At 48.3% G+C, this 14,960-nt stretch overlaps 1 protein-coding gene across 1 annotated transcript in view; it reads right to left on the bottom strand.

Moving 5' to 3' along the window:
• Positions 1–14,960, bottom strand: part of LOC137380299 (laminin subunit beta-2-like) — a 283,335-nt gene that overhangs the window by 130,449 nt on the left and 137,926 nt on the right. The gene's annotated exons all lie outside the window — the stretch shown is intronic.

Here is a 14,960-nt window from a genome sequence, read left to right as displayed (position 1 = left end):
GCTTCCTCAGACTGAGAGCTGTGTCAATGAGGGTTCCTCAGACTGAGAGCTGTGTTATTGTGGGTTCCTCAGACTGAGCTGTGTTCATGAGGGTTCCTCAGACTGAGAGCTGTGTTAATGAGGGTTCCTCAGACTGAGAGCTGTGTTAATGAGGGTTCCTCAGACTGAGAGCTGTGTTAATGAGGGTTCCTCAGACTGAGAGCTGTGTTATTGTGGGTTCCTCAGACTGAGCTGTGTTAATGAGTGTTCCTCAGACTGAGAGCTGTGTTAATGAGGGTTCCTCAGATTGAGAGCTGTGTTAATGAGGGTTCCTCAGACTGAGCTGTGTCAATGAGGCTTCCTCAGACTGAGAGCCGTGGTAATGAGGGTTCCTCAGATTGAGAGCTGTGTTAATGAGGGTTCCTCAGACTGAGAGCTGTGTTAATGAGGGTTCCTCAGACTGAGAGCTGTGTTAATGAGGGTTCCTCAGACTGAGAGCTGTGTTAATGAGGGTTCCTCAGACTGAGAGCTGTGTTATTGTGGGTTCCTCAGACTGAGAGCTGTGTCAATAAGGCTTCCTCAGACTGAGAGCTGTGTTAATGAGGGTTCCTCAGACTGAGAGCTGTGTTATTGTGGGTTCCTCAGACTGAGAGCTGTGTTCATGAGGGTTCCTCAGACTGAGAGCTGTGTTAATGAGGGTTCCTCAGACTGAGAGCTGTGTTAATGAGGGTTCCTCAGACTGAGAGCTGTGTTATTGTGGGTTCCTCAGACTGAGAGCTGTGTTAATGAGGGTTCCTCAGACTGAGAGCTGTGTTAATGAGGGTTCCTCAGATTGAGAGCTGTGTTAATGAGGGTTCCTCAGACTGAGCTGTGTCAATGAGGCTTCCTCAGACTGAGAGCTGTGGTAATGAGGGTTCCTCAGATTGAGAGCTGTGTTAATGAGGGTTCCTCAGACTGAGAGCTGTGTTAATGAGGGTTCCTCAGACTGTGAGCTGTGTTAATGAGGGTTCCTCAGACTGAGAGCTGTGTTAATGAGGGTTCCTCAGACTGTGAGCTGTGTTATTGTGGGTTCCTCAGACTGAGAGCTGTGTCAATAAGGCTTCCTCAGACTGAGAGCTGTGTTAATGAGGGTTCCTCAGACTGAGAGCTGTGTTATTGTGGGTTCCTCAGACTGAGAGCTGTGTTCATGAGGGTTCCTCAGACTGAGCTGTGTTAATGAGGGTTCCTCAGACTGAGAGCTGTGTTAATGAGGGTTCCTCAGACTGAGCTGTGTTAATGAGGGTTCCTCAGACTGAGAGCTGTGTTATTGTGGGTTCCTCAGACTGAGTGCTGTGTTAATGAGGGTTCCTCAGACTGAGAGCTGTGTTAATGAGGGTTCCTCAGATTGAGAGCTGTGTTAATGAGGGTTCCTCAGACTGAGCTGTGTCAATGAGGCTTCCTCAGACTGAGAGCTGTGTTATTGTGGGTTCCTCAGACTGAGAGCTGTGTTAATGAGGGTTCCTCAGAATGAGAGCTGTGTTAATGAGGGTTCCTCAGATTGAGAGCTGTGTTAATGAGGGTTCCTCAGACTGAGCTGTGTCAATGAGGCTTCCTCAGACTGAGAGCTGTGGTAATGAGGGTTCCTCAGATTGAGAGCTGTGTTAATGAGGGTTCCTCAGACTGAGAGCTGTGTTCATGAGGGTTCCTCAGACTGTGAGCTGTGTTAATGAGGGTTCCTCAGACTGAGAGCTGTGTTAATGAGGGTTCCTCAGACTGTGAGCTGTGTTAATGAGGGTTCCTCAGACTCTGTGTTAATGAGGGTTCCTCAGACTGAGAGCTGTGTTAATGAGGGTTCCTCAGACTGAGAGCTGTGTTAATGAGGGTTCCTCAGACTGAGAGCTGTGTTAATGAGGGTTCCTCAGACTGTGAGCTGTGTTAATGAGGGTTCCTCAGACTGTGAGCTGTGTTAATGAGGGTTCCTCAGACTGAGAGCTGTTAATGAGGGTTCCTCAGACTGAGAGCTGTGTTAATGAGGGTTCCTCAGACTGAGAGCTGTGTTAATGAGGGTTCCTCAGACTGAGAGCTGTGTTAATGAGGGTTCCTCAGACTGAGCTGTGTTAATGAGGGTTCCTCAGACTGAGAGCTGTGTTAATGAGGGTTCCTCAGACTGAGAGCTGTGTTAATGAGGGTTCCTCAGACTGAGAGCTGTGTTAATGAGAGTTCCTCAGACTGAGAGCTGTGTTAATGAGGGTTCCTCAGACTGAGAGCTGTGTTAATGAGGGTTCCTCAGACTGAGAGCTGTGTTAATGAGAGTTCCTCAGACTGAGAGCTGTGTTAATGAGGGTTCCTCAGACTGAGAGCTGTGTTAATGAGGGTTCCTCAGACTGAGAGCTGTGTTAATGAGGGTTCCTCAGATTGAGAGCTGTGTTAATGAGGGTTCCTCAGACTGAGAGCTGTGTCAATGAGGCTTCCTCAGACTGAGAGCTGTGGTAATGAGGGTTCCTCAGATTGAGAGCTGTGTTAATGAGGGTTCCTCAGACTGAGAGCTGTGTTAATGAGGGTTCCTCAGACTGAGCTGTGTTAATGAGGGTTCCTCAGACTGTGAGCTGTGTTAATGAGGGTTCCTCAGACTGAGAGCTGTGTTAATGAGGGTTCCTCAGACTGAGAGCTGTGTTAATGTGGGTTCCTCAGACTGAGAGCTGTGTTAATGAGGGTTCCTCAGACTGAGCTGTGTTAATGAGGGTTCCTCAGACTGAGAGCTGTGTTAATGAGGGTTCCTCAGACTGAGAGCTGTGGTACTGAGGGTTCCTCAGACTGAGAGCTGTGTTAATGAGGGTTCCTCAGACTGAGCTGTGTTAATGAGGGTTCCTCAGACTGAGAGCTGTGTTAATGAGGGTTCCTCAGACTGAGAGCTGTGTTAATGAGGGTTCCTCAGACTGAGAGCTGTGTTAATGAGAGTTCCTTAGACTGAGAGCTGTGTTAATGAGGGTTCCTCAGACTGAGAGCTGTGTTAATGAGGGTTCCTCAGACTGAGAGCTGTGTTAATGAGAGTTCCTCAGACTGAAAGCTGTGTTAATGAGGGTTCCTCAGACTGAGAGCTGTGTTAATGAGGGTTCCTCAGACTGAGAGCTGTGTTAATGAGGGTTCCTCAGATTGAGAGCTGTGTTAATGAGGGTTCCTCAGACTGAGCTGTGTCAATGAGGCTTCCTCAGACTGAGAGCTGTGGTAATGAGGGTTCCTCAGATTGAGAGCTGTGTTAATGAGGGTTCCTCAGACTGAGAGCTGTGTTAATGAGGGTTCCTCAGACTGTGAGCTGTGTTAATGAGGGTTCCTCAGACTGAGAGCTGTGTTAATGAGGGTTCCTCAGACTGTGAGCTGTGTTAATGAGGGTTCCTCAGACTGAGAGCTGTGTTAATGAGGGTTCCTCAGACTGAGAGCTCTGTTAATGAGGGTTCCTCAGACTGAGAGCTGTGTTAATGAGGGTTCCTCAGACTGAGAGCTGTGTTAATGAGGGTTCCTCAGACTGAGAGCTGTGTTAATGAGGGTTCCTCAGACTGAGAGCTGTGTTAATGAGGGTTCCTCAGACTGAGAGCTGTGTTACTGAGGGTTCCTCAGACTGAGAGCTGTGTTAATGAGGGTTCCTCAGACTGAGCTGTGTTAATGAGGGTTCCTCAGACTGAGAGCTGTGTTAATGAGGGTTCCTCAGACTGAGAGCTGTGTTAATGAGAGTTCCTCAGACTGAGAGCTGTGTTAATGAGGGTTCCTCAGATTGAGAGCTGTGTTAATGAGGGTTCCTCAGACTGAGCTGTGTCAATGAGGCTTCCTCAGACTGAGAGCTGTGTTATTGTGGGTTCCTCAGACTGAGAGCTGTGTTAATGAGGGTTCCTCAGAATGAGAGCTGTGTTAATGAGGGTTCCTCAGATTGAGAGCTGTGTTAATGAGGGTTCCTCAGACTGAGCTGTGTCAATGAGGCTTCCTCAGACTGAGAGCTGTGGTAATGAGGGTTCCTCAGATTGAGAGCTGTGTTAATGAGGGTTCCTCAGACTGAGAGCTGTGTTCATGAGGGTTCCTCAGACTGTGAGCTGTGTTAATGAGGGTTCCTCAGACTGAGAGCTGTGTTAATGAGGGTTCCTCAGACTGTGAGCTGTGTTAATGAGGGTTCCTCAGACTCTGTGTTAATGAGGGTTCCTCAGACTGAGAGCTGTGTTAATGAGGGTTCCTCAGACTGAGAGCTGTGTTAATGAGGGTTCCTCAGACTGAGAGCTGTGTTAATGAGGGTTCCTCAGACTGTGAGCTGTGTTAATGAGGGTTCCTCAGACTGTGAGCTGTGTTAATGAGGGTTCCTCAGACTGAGAGCTGTTAATGAGGGTTCCTCAGACTGAGAGCTGTGTTAATGAGGGTTCCTCAGACTGAGAGCTGTGTTAATGAGGGTTCCTCAGACTGAGAGCTGTGTTAATGAGGGTTCCTCAGACTGAGCTGTGTTAATGAGGGTTCCTCAGACTGAGAGCTGTGTTAATGAGGGTTCCTCAGACTGAGAGCTGTGTTAATGAGGGTTCCTCAGACTGAGAGCTGTGTTAATGAGAGTTCCTCAGACTGAGAGCTGTGTTAATGAGGGTTCCTCAGACTGAGAGCTGTGTTAATGAGGGTTCCTCAGACTGAGAGCTGTGTTAATGAGAGTTCCTCAGACTGAGAGCTGTGTTAATGAGGGTTCCTCAGACTGAGAGCTGTGTTAATGAGGGTTCCTCAGACTGAGAGCTGTGTTAATGAGGGTTCCTCAGATTGAGAGCTGTGTTAATGAGGGTTCCTCAGACTGAGAGCTGTGTCAATGAGGCTTCCTCAGACTGAGAGCTGTGGTAATGAGGGTTCCTCAGATTGAGAGCTGTGTTAATGAGGGTTCCTCAGACTGAGAGCTGTGTTAATGAGGGTTCCTCAGACTGAGCTGTGTTAATGAGGGTTCCTCAGACTGTGAGCTGTGTTAATGAGGGTTCCTCAGACTGAGAGCTGTGTTAATGAGGGTTCCTCAGACTGAGAGCTGTGTTAATGTGGGTTCCTCAGACTGAGAGCTGTGTTAATGAGGGTTCCTCAGACTGAGCTGTGTTAATGAGGGTTCCTCAGACTGAGAGCTGTGTTAATGAGGGTTCCTCAGACTGAGAGCTGTGGTACTGAGGGTTCCTCAGACTGAGAGCTGTGTTAATGAGGGTTCCTCAGACTGAGCTGTGTTAATGAGGGTTCCTCAGACTGAGAGCTGTGTTAATGAGGGTTCCTCAGACTGAGAGCTGTGTTAATGAGGGTTCCTCAGACTGAGAGCTGTGTTAATGAGAGTTCCTTAGACTGAGAGCTGTGTTAATGAGGGTTCCTCAGACTGAGAGCTGTGTTAATGAGGGTTCCTCAGACTGAGAGCTGTGTTAATGAGAGTTCCTCAGACTGAAAGCTGTGTTAATGAGGGTTCCTCAGACTGAGAGCTGTGTTAATGAGGGTTCCTCAGACTGAGAGCTGTGTTAATGAGGGTTCCTCAGATTGAGAGCTGTGTTAATGAGGGTTCCTCAGACTGAGCTGTGTCAATGAGGCTTCCTCAGACTGAGAGCTGTGGTAATGAGGGTTCCTCAGATTGAGAGCTGTGTTAATGAGGGTTCCTCAGACTGAGAGCTGTGTTAATGAGGGTTCCTCAGACTGTGAGCTGTGTTAATGAGGGTTCCTCAGACTGAGAGCTGTGTTAATGAGGGTTCCTCAGACTGTGAGCTGTGTTAATGAGGGTTCCTCAGACTGAGAGCTGTGTTAATGAGGGTTCCTCAGACTGAGAGCTCTGTTAATGAGGGTTCCTCAGACTGAGAGCTGTGTTAATGAGGGTTCCTCAGACTGAGAGCTGTGTTAATGAGGGTTCCTCAGACTGAGAGCTGTGTTAATGAGGGTTCCTCAGACTGAGAGCTGTGTTAATGAGGGTTCCTCAGACTGAGAGCTGTGTTACTGAGGGTTCCTCAGACTGAGAGCTGTGTTAATGAGGGTTCCTCAGACTGAGCTGTGTTAATGAGGGTTCCTCAGACTGAGAGCTGTGTTAATGAGGGTTCCTCAGACTGAGAGCTGTGTTAATGAGAGTTCCTCAGACTGAGAGCTGTGTTAATGAGAGTTCCTCAGACTGAGAGCTGTGTTAATGAGGGTTCCTCAGACTGAGAGCTGTGTTAATGAGGGTTCCTCAGACTGAGAGCTGTGTTAATGAGAGTTCCTCAGACTGAGAGCTGTGTTAATGAGGGTTCCTCAGACTGAGAGCTGTGTTAATGAGGGTTCCTCAGACTGAGAGCTGTGTTAATGAGGGTTCCTCAGACTGAGAGCTGTGTTAATGAGGGTTCCTCAGACTGAGAGCTGTGTTACTGAGGGTTCCTCAGACTGAGAGCTGTGTTACTGAGGGTTCCTCAGACTGAGAGCTGTGTTAATGAGGGTTCCTCAGACTGAGCTGTGTTAATGAGGGTTCCTCAGACTGAGAGCTGTGTTAATGAGGGTTCCTCAGACTGAGAGCTGTGTTAATGAGAGTTCCTCAGACTGAGAGCTGTGTTAATGAGGGTTCCTCAGACTGAGAGCTGTGTTAATGAGGGTTCCTCAGACTGAGAGCTGTGTTAATGAGGGTTCCTCAGACTGAGAGCTGTGTTAATGAGGGTTCCTCAGACTGAGAGCTGTGTTAATGAGGGTTCCTCAGACTGAGAGCTGTGTTAATGAGGGTTCCTCAGACTGAGCTGTGATAATGAGGGTTCCTCAGACTGAGAGCTGTGTTAATGAGGGTTCCTCAGACTGAGAGCTGTGTTAATGAGAGTTCCTCAGACTGAGAGCTGTGTTAATGAGGGTTCCTCAGACTGAGAGCTGTGTTAATGAGGGTTCCTCAGACTGAGAGCTGTGTTAATGAGATTTCCTCAGACTGAGAGCTGTGTTAATGAGAGTTCCTCAGACTGAGAGCTGTGTTACTGTGGGTTCCTCAGACTGAGAGCTGTGTTAATGAGGGTTCCTCAGACTGAGAGCTGTGTTAATGAGAGTTCCTCAGACTGAGAGCTGTGTTACTGAGGGTTCCTCAGACTGAGAGCTGTGTTAATGAGAGTTCCTCAGACTGAGAGCTGTGTTAATGAGAGTTCCTCAGACTGAGAGCTGTGTTATTGTGGGTTCCTCAGACTGAGAGCTGTGTTACTGTGGGTTCCTCAGACTGAGAGCTGTGTTACTGTGGGTTCCTCAGACTGAGAGCTGTGTTACTGTGGGTTCCTCAGACTGAGAGCTGTGTTACTGTGGGTTCCTCAGACTGAGAGCTGTGTTAATGAGGGTTCCTCAGACTGAGAGCTGTGTTAATGAGGGTTCCTCAGACTGAGAGCTGTGTTACTGTGGGTTCCTCAGACTGAGAGCTGTGGTACTGAGGGTTCCTCAGACTGAGAGCTGTGTTAATGAGGGTTCCTCAGACTGAGCTGTGTTAATGAGGGTTCCTCAGACTGAGAGCTGTGTTAATGAGGGTTCCTCAGACTGAGAGCTGTGTTAATGAGGGTTCCTCAGACTGAGAGCTGTGTTAATGAGAGTTCCTTAGACTGAGAGCTGTGTTAATGAGGGTTCCTCAGACTGAGAGCTGTGTTAATGAGGGTTCCTCAGACTGAGAGCTGTGTTAATGAGAGTTCCTCAGACTGAAAGCTGTGTTAATGAGGGTTCCTCAGACTGAGAGCTGTGTTAATGAGGGTTCCTCAGACTGAGAGCTGTGTTAATGAGGGTTCCTCAGATTGAGAGCTGTGTTAATGAGGGTTCCTCAGACTGAGCTGTGTCAATGAGGCTTCCTCAGACTGAGAGCTGTGGTAATGAGGGTTCCTCAGATTGAGAGCTGTGTTAATGAGGGTTCCTCAGACTGAGAGCTGTGTTAATGAGGGTTCCTCAGACTGTGAGCTGTGTTAATGAGGGTTCCTCAGACTGAGAGCTGTGTTAATGAGGGTTCCTCAGACTGTGAGCTGTGTTAATGAGGGTTCCTCAGACTGAGAGCTGTGTTAATGAGGGTTCCTCAGACTGAGAGCTGTGTTAATGAGGGTTCCTCAGACTGAGAGCTGTGTTAATGAGGGTTCCTCAGACTGAGAGCTGTGTTAATGAGGGTTCCTCAGACTGAGAGCTGTGTTAATGAGGGTTCCTCAGACTGAGAGCTGTGTTACTGAGGGTTCCTCAGACTGAGAGCTGTGTTAATGAGGGTTCCTCAGACTGAGCTGTGTTAATGAGGGTTCCTCAGACTGAGAGCTGTGTTAATAAGGGTTCCTCAGACTGAGAGCTGTGTTAATGAGAGTTCCTCAGACTGAGAGCTGTGTTAATGAGAGTTCCTCAGACTGAGAGCTGTGTTAATGAGGGTTCCTCAGACTGAGAGCTGTGTTAATGAGGGTTCCTCAGACTGAGAGCTGTGTTAATGAGAGTTCCTCAGACTGAGAGCTGTGTTAATGAGGGTTCCTCAGACTGAGAGCTGTGTTAATGAGGGTTCCTCAGACTGAGAGCTGTGTTAATGAGGGTTCCTCAGACTGTGAGCTGTGTTAATGAGGGTTCCTCAGACTGAGAGCTGTTAATGAGGGTTCCTCAGACTGAGAGCTGTGTTAATGAGGGTTCCTCAGACTGAGAGCTGTGTTAATGAGGGTTCCTCAGACTGAGAGCTGTGTTAATGAGGGTTCCTCAGACTGAGAGCTGTGTTAATGAGGGTTCCTCAGACTGAGAGCTGTGTTAATGAGGGTTCCTCAGTCTGTGAGCTGTGTTAATGAGGGTTCCTCAGACTGAGAGCTGTGTTAATGAGGGTTCCTCAGACTGAGAGCTGTGTTAATGAGGGTTCCTCAGACTGAGAGCTGTGTTAATGAGGGTTCCTCAGACTGAGAGCTGTGTTAATGAGGGTTCCTCAGATTGAGAGCTGTGTTAATGAGGGTTCCTCAGACTGAGAGCTGTGTTATTGTGGGTTCCTCAGACTGAGAGCTGTGTTAATGAGGGTTCCTCAGACTGAGCTGTGTTAATGAGGGTTCCTCAGACTGAGAGCTGTGTTATTGTGGGTTCCTCAGACTGAGTGCTGTGTTAATGAGGGTTCCTCAGACTGAGAGCTGTGTTAATGAGGGTTCCTCAGACTGAGAGCTGTGTTAATGAGGGTTCCTCAGACTGAGAGCTGTGTTAATGAGGGTTCCTCAGACTGAGAGCTGTGTTAATGAGGGTTCCTCAGACTGAGAGCTGTGTTATTGTGGGTTCCTCAGACTGAGAGCTCTGTCAATAAGGCTTCCTCAGACTGAGAGCTGTGTCAATGAGGGTTCCTCAGACTGAGAGCTGTGTTATTGTGGGTTCCTCAGACTGAGCTGTGTTCATGAGGGTTCCTCAGACTGAGAGCTGTGTTAATGAGGGTTCCTCAGACTGAGAGCTGTGTTAATGAGGGTTCCTCAGACTGAGAGCTGTGTTAATGAGGGTTCCTCAGACTGAGAGCTGTGTTATTGTGGGTTCCTCAGACTGAGCTGTGTTAATGAGGGTTCCTCAGACTGAGAGCTGTGTTAATGAGGGTTCCTCAGATTGAGAGCTGTGTTAATGAGGGTTCCTCAGACTGAGCTGTGTCAATGAGGCTTCCTCAGACTGAGAGCCGTGGTAATGAGGGTTCCTCAGATTGAGAGCTGTGTTAATGAGGGTTCCTCAGACTGAGAGCTGTGTTAATGAGGGTTCCTCAGACTGAGAGCTGTGTTAATGAGGGTTCCTCAGACTGAGAGCTGTGTTAATGAGGGTTCCTCAGACTGAGAGCTGTGTTATTGTGGGTTCCTCAGACTGAGAGCTGTGTCAATAAGGCTTCCTCAGACTGAGAGCTGTGTTAATGAGGGTTCCTCAGACTGAGAGCTGTGTTATTGTGGGTTCCTCAGACTGAGAGCTGTGTTCATGAGGGTTCCTCAGACTGAGAGCTGTGTTAATGAGGGTTCCTCAGACTGAGAGCTGTGTTAATGAGGGTTCCTCAGACTGAGAGCTGTGTTATTGTGGGTTCCTCAGACTGAGAGCTGTGTTAATGAGGGTTCCTCAGACTGAGAGCTGTGTTAATGAGGGTTCCTCAGATTGAGAGCTGTGTTAATGAGGGTTCCTCAGACTGAGCTGTGTCAATGAGGCTTCCTCAGACTGAGAGCTGTGGTAATGAGGGTTCCTCAGATTGAGAGCTGTGTTAATGAGGGTTCCTCAGACTGAGAGCTGTGTTAATGAGGGTTCCTCAGACTGTGAGCTGTGTTAATGAGGGTTCCTCAGACTGAGAGCTGTGTTAATGAGGGTTCCTCAGACTGTGAGCTGTGTTATTGTGGGTTCCTCAGACTGAGAGCTGTGTCAATAAGGCTTCCTCAGACTGAGAGCTGTGTTAATGAGGGTTCCTCAGACTGAGAGCTGTGTTATTGTGGGTTCCTCAGACTGAGAGCTGTGTTCATGAGGGTTCCTCAGACTGAGCTGTGTTAATGAGGGTTCCTCAGACTGAGAGCTGTGTTAATGAGGGTTCCTCAGACTGAGCTGTGTTAATGAGGGTTCCTCAGACTGAGAGCTGTGTTATTGTGGGTTCCTCAGACTGAGTGCTGTGTTAATGAGGGTTCCTCAGACTGAGAGCTGTGTTAATGAGGGTTCCTCAGATTGAGAGCTGTGTTAATGAGGGTTCCTCAGACTGAGCTGTGTCAATGAGGCTTCCTCAGACTGAGAGCTGTGTTATTGTGGGTTCCTCAGACTGAGAGCTGTGTTAATGAGGGTTCCTCAGAATGAGAGCTGTGTTAATGAGGGTTCCTCAGATTGAGAGCTGTGTTAATGAGGGTTCCTCAGACTGAGCTGTGTCAATGAGGCTTCCTCAGACTGAGAGCTGTGGTAATGAGGGTTCCTCAGATTGAGAGCTGTGTTAATGAGGGTTCCTCAGACTGAGAGCTGTGTTCATGAGGGTTCCTCAGACTGTGAGCTGTGTTAATGAGGGTTCCTCAGACTGAGAGCTGTGTTAATGAGGGTTCCTCAGACTGTGAGCTGTGTTAATGAGGGTTCCTCAGACTCTGTGTTAATGAGGGTTCCTCAGACTGAGAGCTGTGTTAATGAGGGTTCCTCAGACTGAGAGCTGTGTTAATGAGGGTTCCTCAGACTGAGAGCTGTGTTAATGAGGGTTCCTCAGACTGTGAGCTGTGTTAATGAGGGTTCCTCAGACTGTGAGCTGTGTTAATGAGGGTTCCTCAGACTGAGAGCTGTTAATGAGGGTTCCTCAGACTGAGAGCTGTGTTAATGAGGGTTCCTCAGACTGAGAGCTGTGTTAATGAGGGTTCCTCAGACTGAGAGCTGTGTTAATGAGGGTTCCTCAGACTGAGAGCTGTGTTAATGAGGGTTCCTCAGACTGAGAGCTGTGTTAATGAGGGTTCCTCAGTCTGTGAGCTGTGTTAATGAGGGTTCCTCAGACTGAGAGCTGTGTTAATGAGGGTTCCTCAGACTGAGAGCTGTGTTAATGAGGGTTCCTCAGACTGAGAGCTGTGTTAATGAGGGTTCCTCAGACTGAGAGCTGTGTTAATGAGGGTTCCTCAGACTGAGAGCTGTGTTAATGAGGGTTCCTCAGACTGAGAGCTGTGTTACTGAGGGTTCCTCAGACTGAGAGCTGTGTTAATGAGGGTTCCTCAGACTGAGCTGTGTTAATGAGGGTTCCTCAGACTGAGAGCTGTGTTAATGAGGGTTCCTCAGACTGAGAGCTGTGTTAATGAGGGTTCCTCAGACTGAGAGCTGTGTTAATGAGAGTTCCTCAGACTGAGAGCTGTGTTAATGAGGGTTCCTCAGACTGAGAGCTGTGTTAATGAGGGTTCCTCAGACTGAGAGCTGTGTTAATGAGAGTTCCTCAGACTGAGAGCTGTGTTAATGAGGGTTCCTCAGACTGAGAGCTGTGTTAATGAGGGTTCCTCAGACTGAGAGCTGTGTTAATGAGGGTTCCTCAGATTGAGAGCTGTGTTAATGAGGGTTCCTCAGACTGAGAGCTGTGTCAATGAGGCTTCCTCAGACTGAGAGCTGTGGTAATGAGGGTTCCTCAGATTGAGAGCTGTGTTAATGAGGGTTCCTCAGACTGAGAGCTGTGTTAATGAGGGTTCCTCAGACTGAGCTGTGTTAATGAGGGTTCCTCAGACTGTGAGCTGTGTTAATGAGGGTTCCTCAGACTGAGAGCTGTGTTAATGAGGGTTCCTCAGACTGAGAGCTGTGTTAATGTGGGTTCCTCAGACTGAGAGCTGTGTTAATGAGGGTTCCTCAGACTGAGCTGTGTTAATGAGGGTTCCTCAGACTGAGAGCTGTGTTAATGAGGGTTCCTCAGACTGAGAGCTGTGGTACTGAGGGTTCCTCAGACTGAGAGCTGTGTTAATGAGGGTTCCTCAGACTGAGCTGTGTTAATGAGGGTTCCTCAGACTGAGAGCTGTGTTAATGAGGGTTCCTCAGACTGAGAGCTGTGTTAATGAGGGTTCCTCAGACTGAGAGCTGTGTTAATGAGAGTTCCTTAGACTGAGAGCTGTGTTAATGAGGGTTCCTCAGACTGAGAGCTGTGTTAATGAGGGTTCCTCAGACTGAGAGCTGTGTTAATGAGAGTTCCTCAGACTGAAAGCTGTGTTAATGAGGGTTCCTCAGACTGAGAGCTGTGTTAATGAGGGTTCCTCAGACTGAGAGCTGTGTTAATGAGGGTTCCTCAGATTGAGAGCTGTGTTAATGAGGGTTCCTCAGACTGAGCTGTGTCAATGAGGCTTCCTCAGACTGAGAGCTGTGGTAATGAGGGTTCCTCAGATTGAGAGCTGTGTTAATGAGGGTTCCTCAGACTGAGAGCTGTGTTAATGAGGGTTCCTCAGACTGTGAGCTGTGTTAATGAGGGTTCCTCAGACTGAGAGCTGTGTTAATGAGGGTTCCTCAGACTGTGAGCTGTGTTAATGAGGGTTCCTCAGACTGAGAGCTGTGTTAATGAGGGTTCCTCAGACTGAGAGCTGTGTTAATGAGGGTTCCTCAGACTGAGAGCTGTGTTAATGAGGGTTCCTCAGACTGAGAGCTGTGTTAATGAGGGTTCCTCAGACTGAGAGCTGTGTTAATGAGGGTTCCTCAGACTGAGAGCTGTGTTACTGAGGGTTCCTCAGACTGAGAGCTGTGTTAATGAGGGTTCCTCAGACTGAGCTGTGTTAATGAGGGTTCCTCAGACTGAGAGCTGTGTTAATGAGGGTTCCTCAGACTGAGAGCTGTGTTAATGAGAGTTCCTCAGACTGAGAGCTGTGTTAATGAGAGTTCCTCAGACTGAGAGCTGTGTTAATGAGGGTTCCTCAGACTGAGAGCTGTGTTAATGAGGGTTCCTCAGACTGAGAGCTGTGTTAATGAGAGTTCCTCAGACTGAGAGCTGTGTTAATGAGGGTTCCTCAGACTGAGAGCTGTGTTAATGAGGGTTCCTCAGACTGAGAGCTGTGTTAATGAGGGTTCCTCAGACTGAGAGATGTGTTAATGAGGGTTCCTCAGACTGAGAGCTGTGTTACTGAGGGTTCCTCAGACTGAGAGCTGTGTTACTGAGGGTTCCTCAGACTGAGAGCTGTGTTAATGAGGGTTCCTCAGACTGAGAGCTGTGTTAATGAGGGTTCCTCAGACTGAGAGCTGTGTTACTGAGGGTTCCTCAGACTGAGAGCTGTGTTACTGAGGGTTCCTCAGACTGAGAGCTGTGTTAATGAGGGTTCCTCAGACTGAGCTGTGTTAATGAGGGTTCCTCAGACTGAGAGCTGTGTTAATGAGGGTTACTCAGACTGAGAGCTGTGTTAATGAGAGTTCCTCAGACTGAGAGCTGTGTTAATGAGGGTTCCTCAGACTGAGAGCTGTGTTAATGAGGGTTCCTCAGACTGAGAGCTGTGTTAATGAGAGTTCCTCAGACTGAGAGCTGTGTTAATGAGGGTTCCTCAGACTGAGAGCTGTGTTAATGAGGGTTCCTCAGACTGAGAGCTGTGTTAATGAGGGTTCCTCAGACTGAGCTGTGTTAATGAGGGTTCCTCAGACTGAGAGCTGTGTTAATGAGGGTTCCTCAGACTGAGAGCTGTGTTAATGAGAGTTCCTCAGACTGAGAGCTGTGTTAATGAGGGTTCCTCAGACTGAGAGCTGTGTTAATGAGGGTTCCTCAGACTGAGAGCTGTGTTAATGAGAGTTCCTCAGACTGAGAGCTGTGTTAATGAGAGTTCCTCAGACTGAGAGCTGTGTTACTGTGGGTTCCTCAGACTGAGAGCTGTGTTAATGAGGGTTCCTCAGACTGAGAGCTGTGTTAATGAGAGTTCCTCAGACTGAGAGCTGTGTTAATGAGGGTTCCTCAGACTGAGAGCTGTGTTAATGAGAGTTCCTCAGACTGAGAGCTGTGTTACTGTGGGTTCCTCAGACTGAGAGCTGTGTTAATGAGGGTTCCTCAGACTGAGAGCTGTGTTAATGAGAGTTCCTCAGACTGAGAGCTGTGTTAATGAGGGTTCCTCAGACTGAGAGCTGTGTTAATGAGGGTTCCTCAGACTGAGAGCTGTGTTACTGTGGGTTCCTCAGACTGAGAGCTGTGTTAATGAGGGTTCCTCAGACTGAGAGCTGTGTTAATGAGAGTTCCTCAGACTGAGAGCTGTGTTAATGAGGGTTCCTCAGACTGAGAGCTGTGTTAATGAGGGTTCCTCAGACTGAGAGCTGTGTTAATGAGGGTTCCTCAGACTGAGAGCTGTGTTACTGTGGGTTCCTCAGACTGAGAGCTGTGTTAATGAGGGTTCCTCAGACTGAGAGCTGTGTTAATGAGAGTTCCTCAGACTGAGAGCTGTGTTAATGAGGGTTCCTCAGACTGAGAGCTGTGTTAATGAGAGTTCCTCAGACTGAGAGCTGTGTTACTGTGGGTTCCTCAGACTGAGAGCTGTGTTACTGTGGGTTCCTCAGACTGAGAGCTGTGTTACTGTGGGTTCCTCAGACTGAGAGCTGTGTTACTGTGGGTTCCTCAGACTGAGAGCTGTGTTAATGAGGGTTCCTCAGACTGAGAGCTGTGTTAATGAGGGTTC

Source organism: Heterodontus francisci, chromosome 19 (assembly GCF_036365525.1).
Source record: "Heterodontus francisci isolate sHetFra1 chromosome 19, sHetFra1.hap1, whole genome shotgun sequence".
NCBI classification, from domain to species: domain Eukaryota; kingdom Metazoa; phylum Chordata; class Chondrichthyes; order Heterodontiformes; family Heterodontidae; genus Heterodontus; species Heterodontus francisci.
Note: the sequence above shows the minus strand (reverse complement) of the source record. Positions and strands in the feature narration are given on the sequence as shown.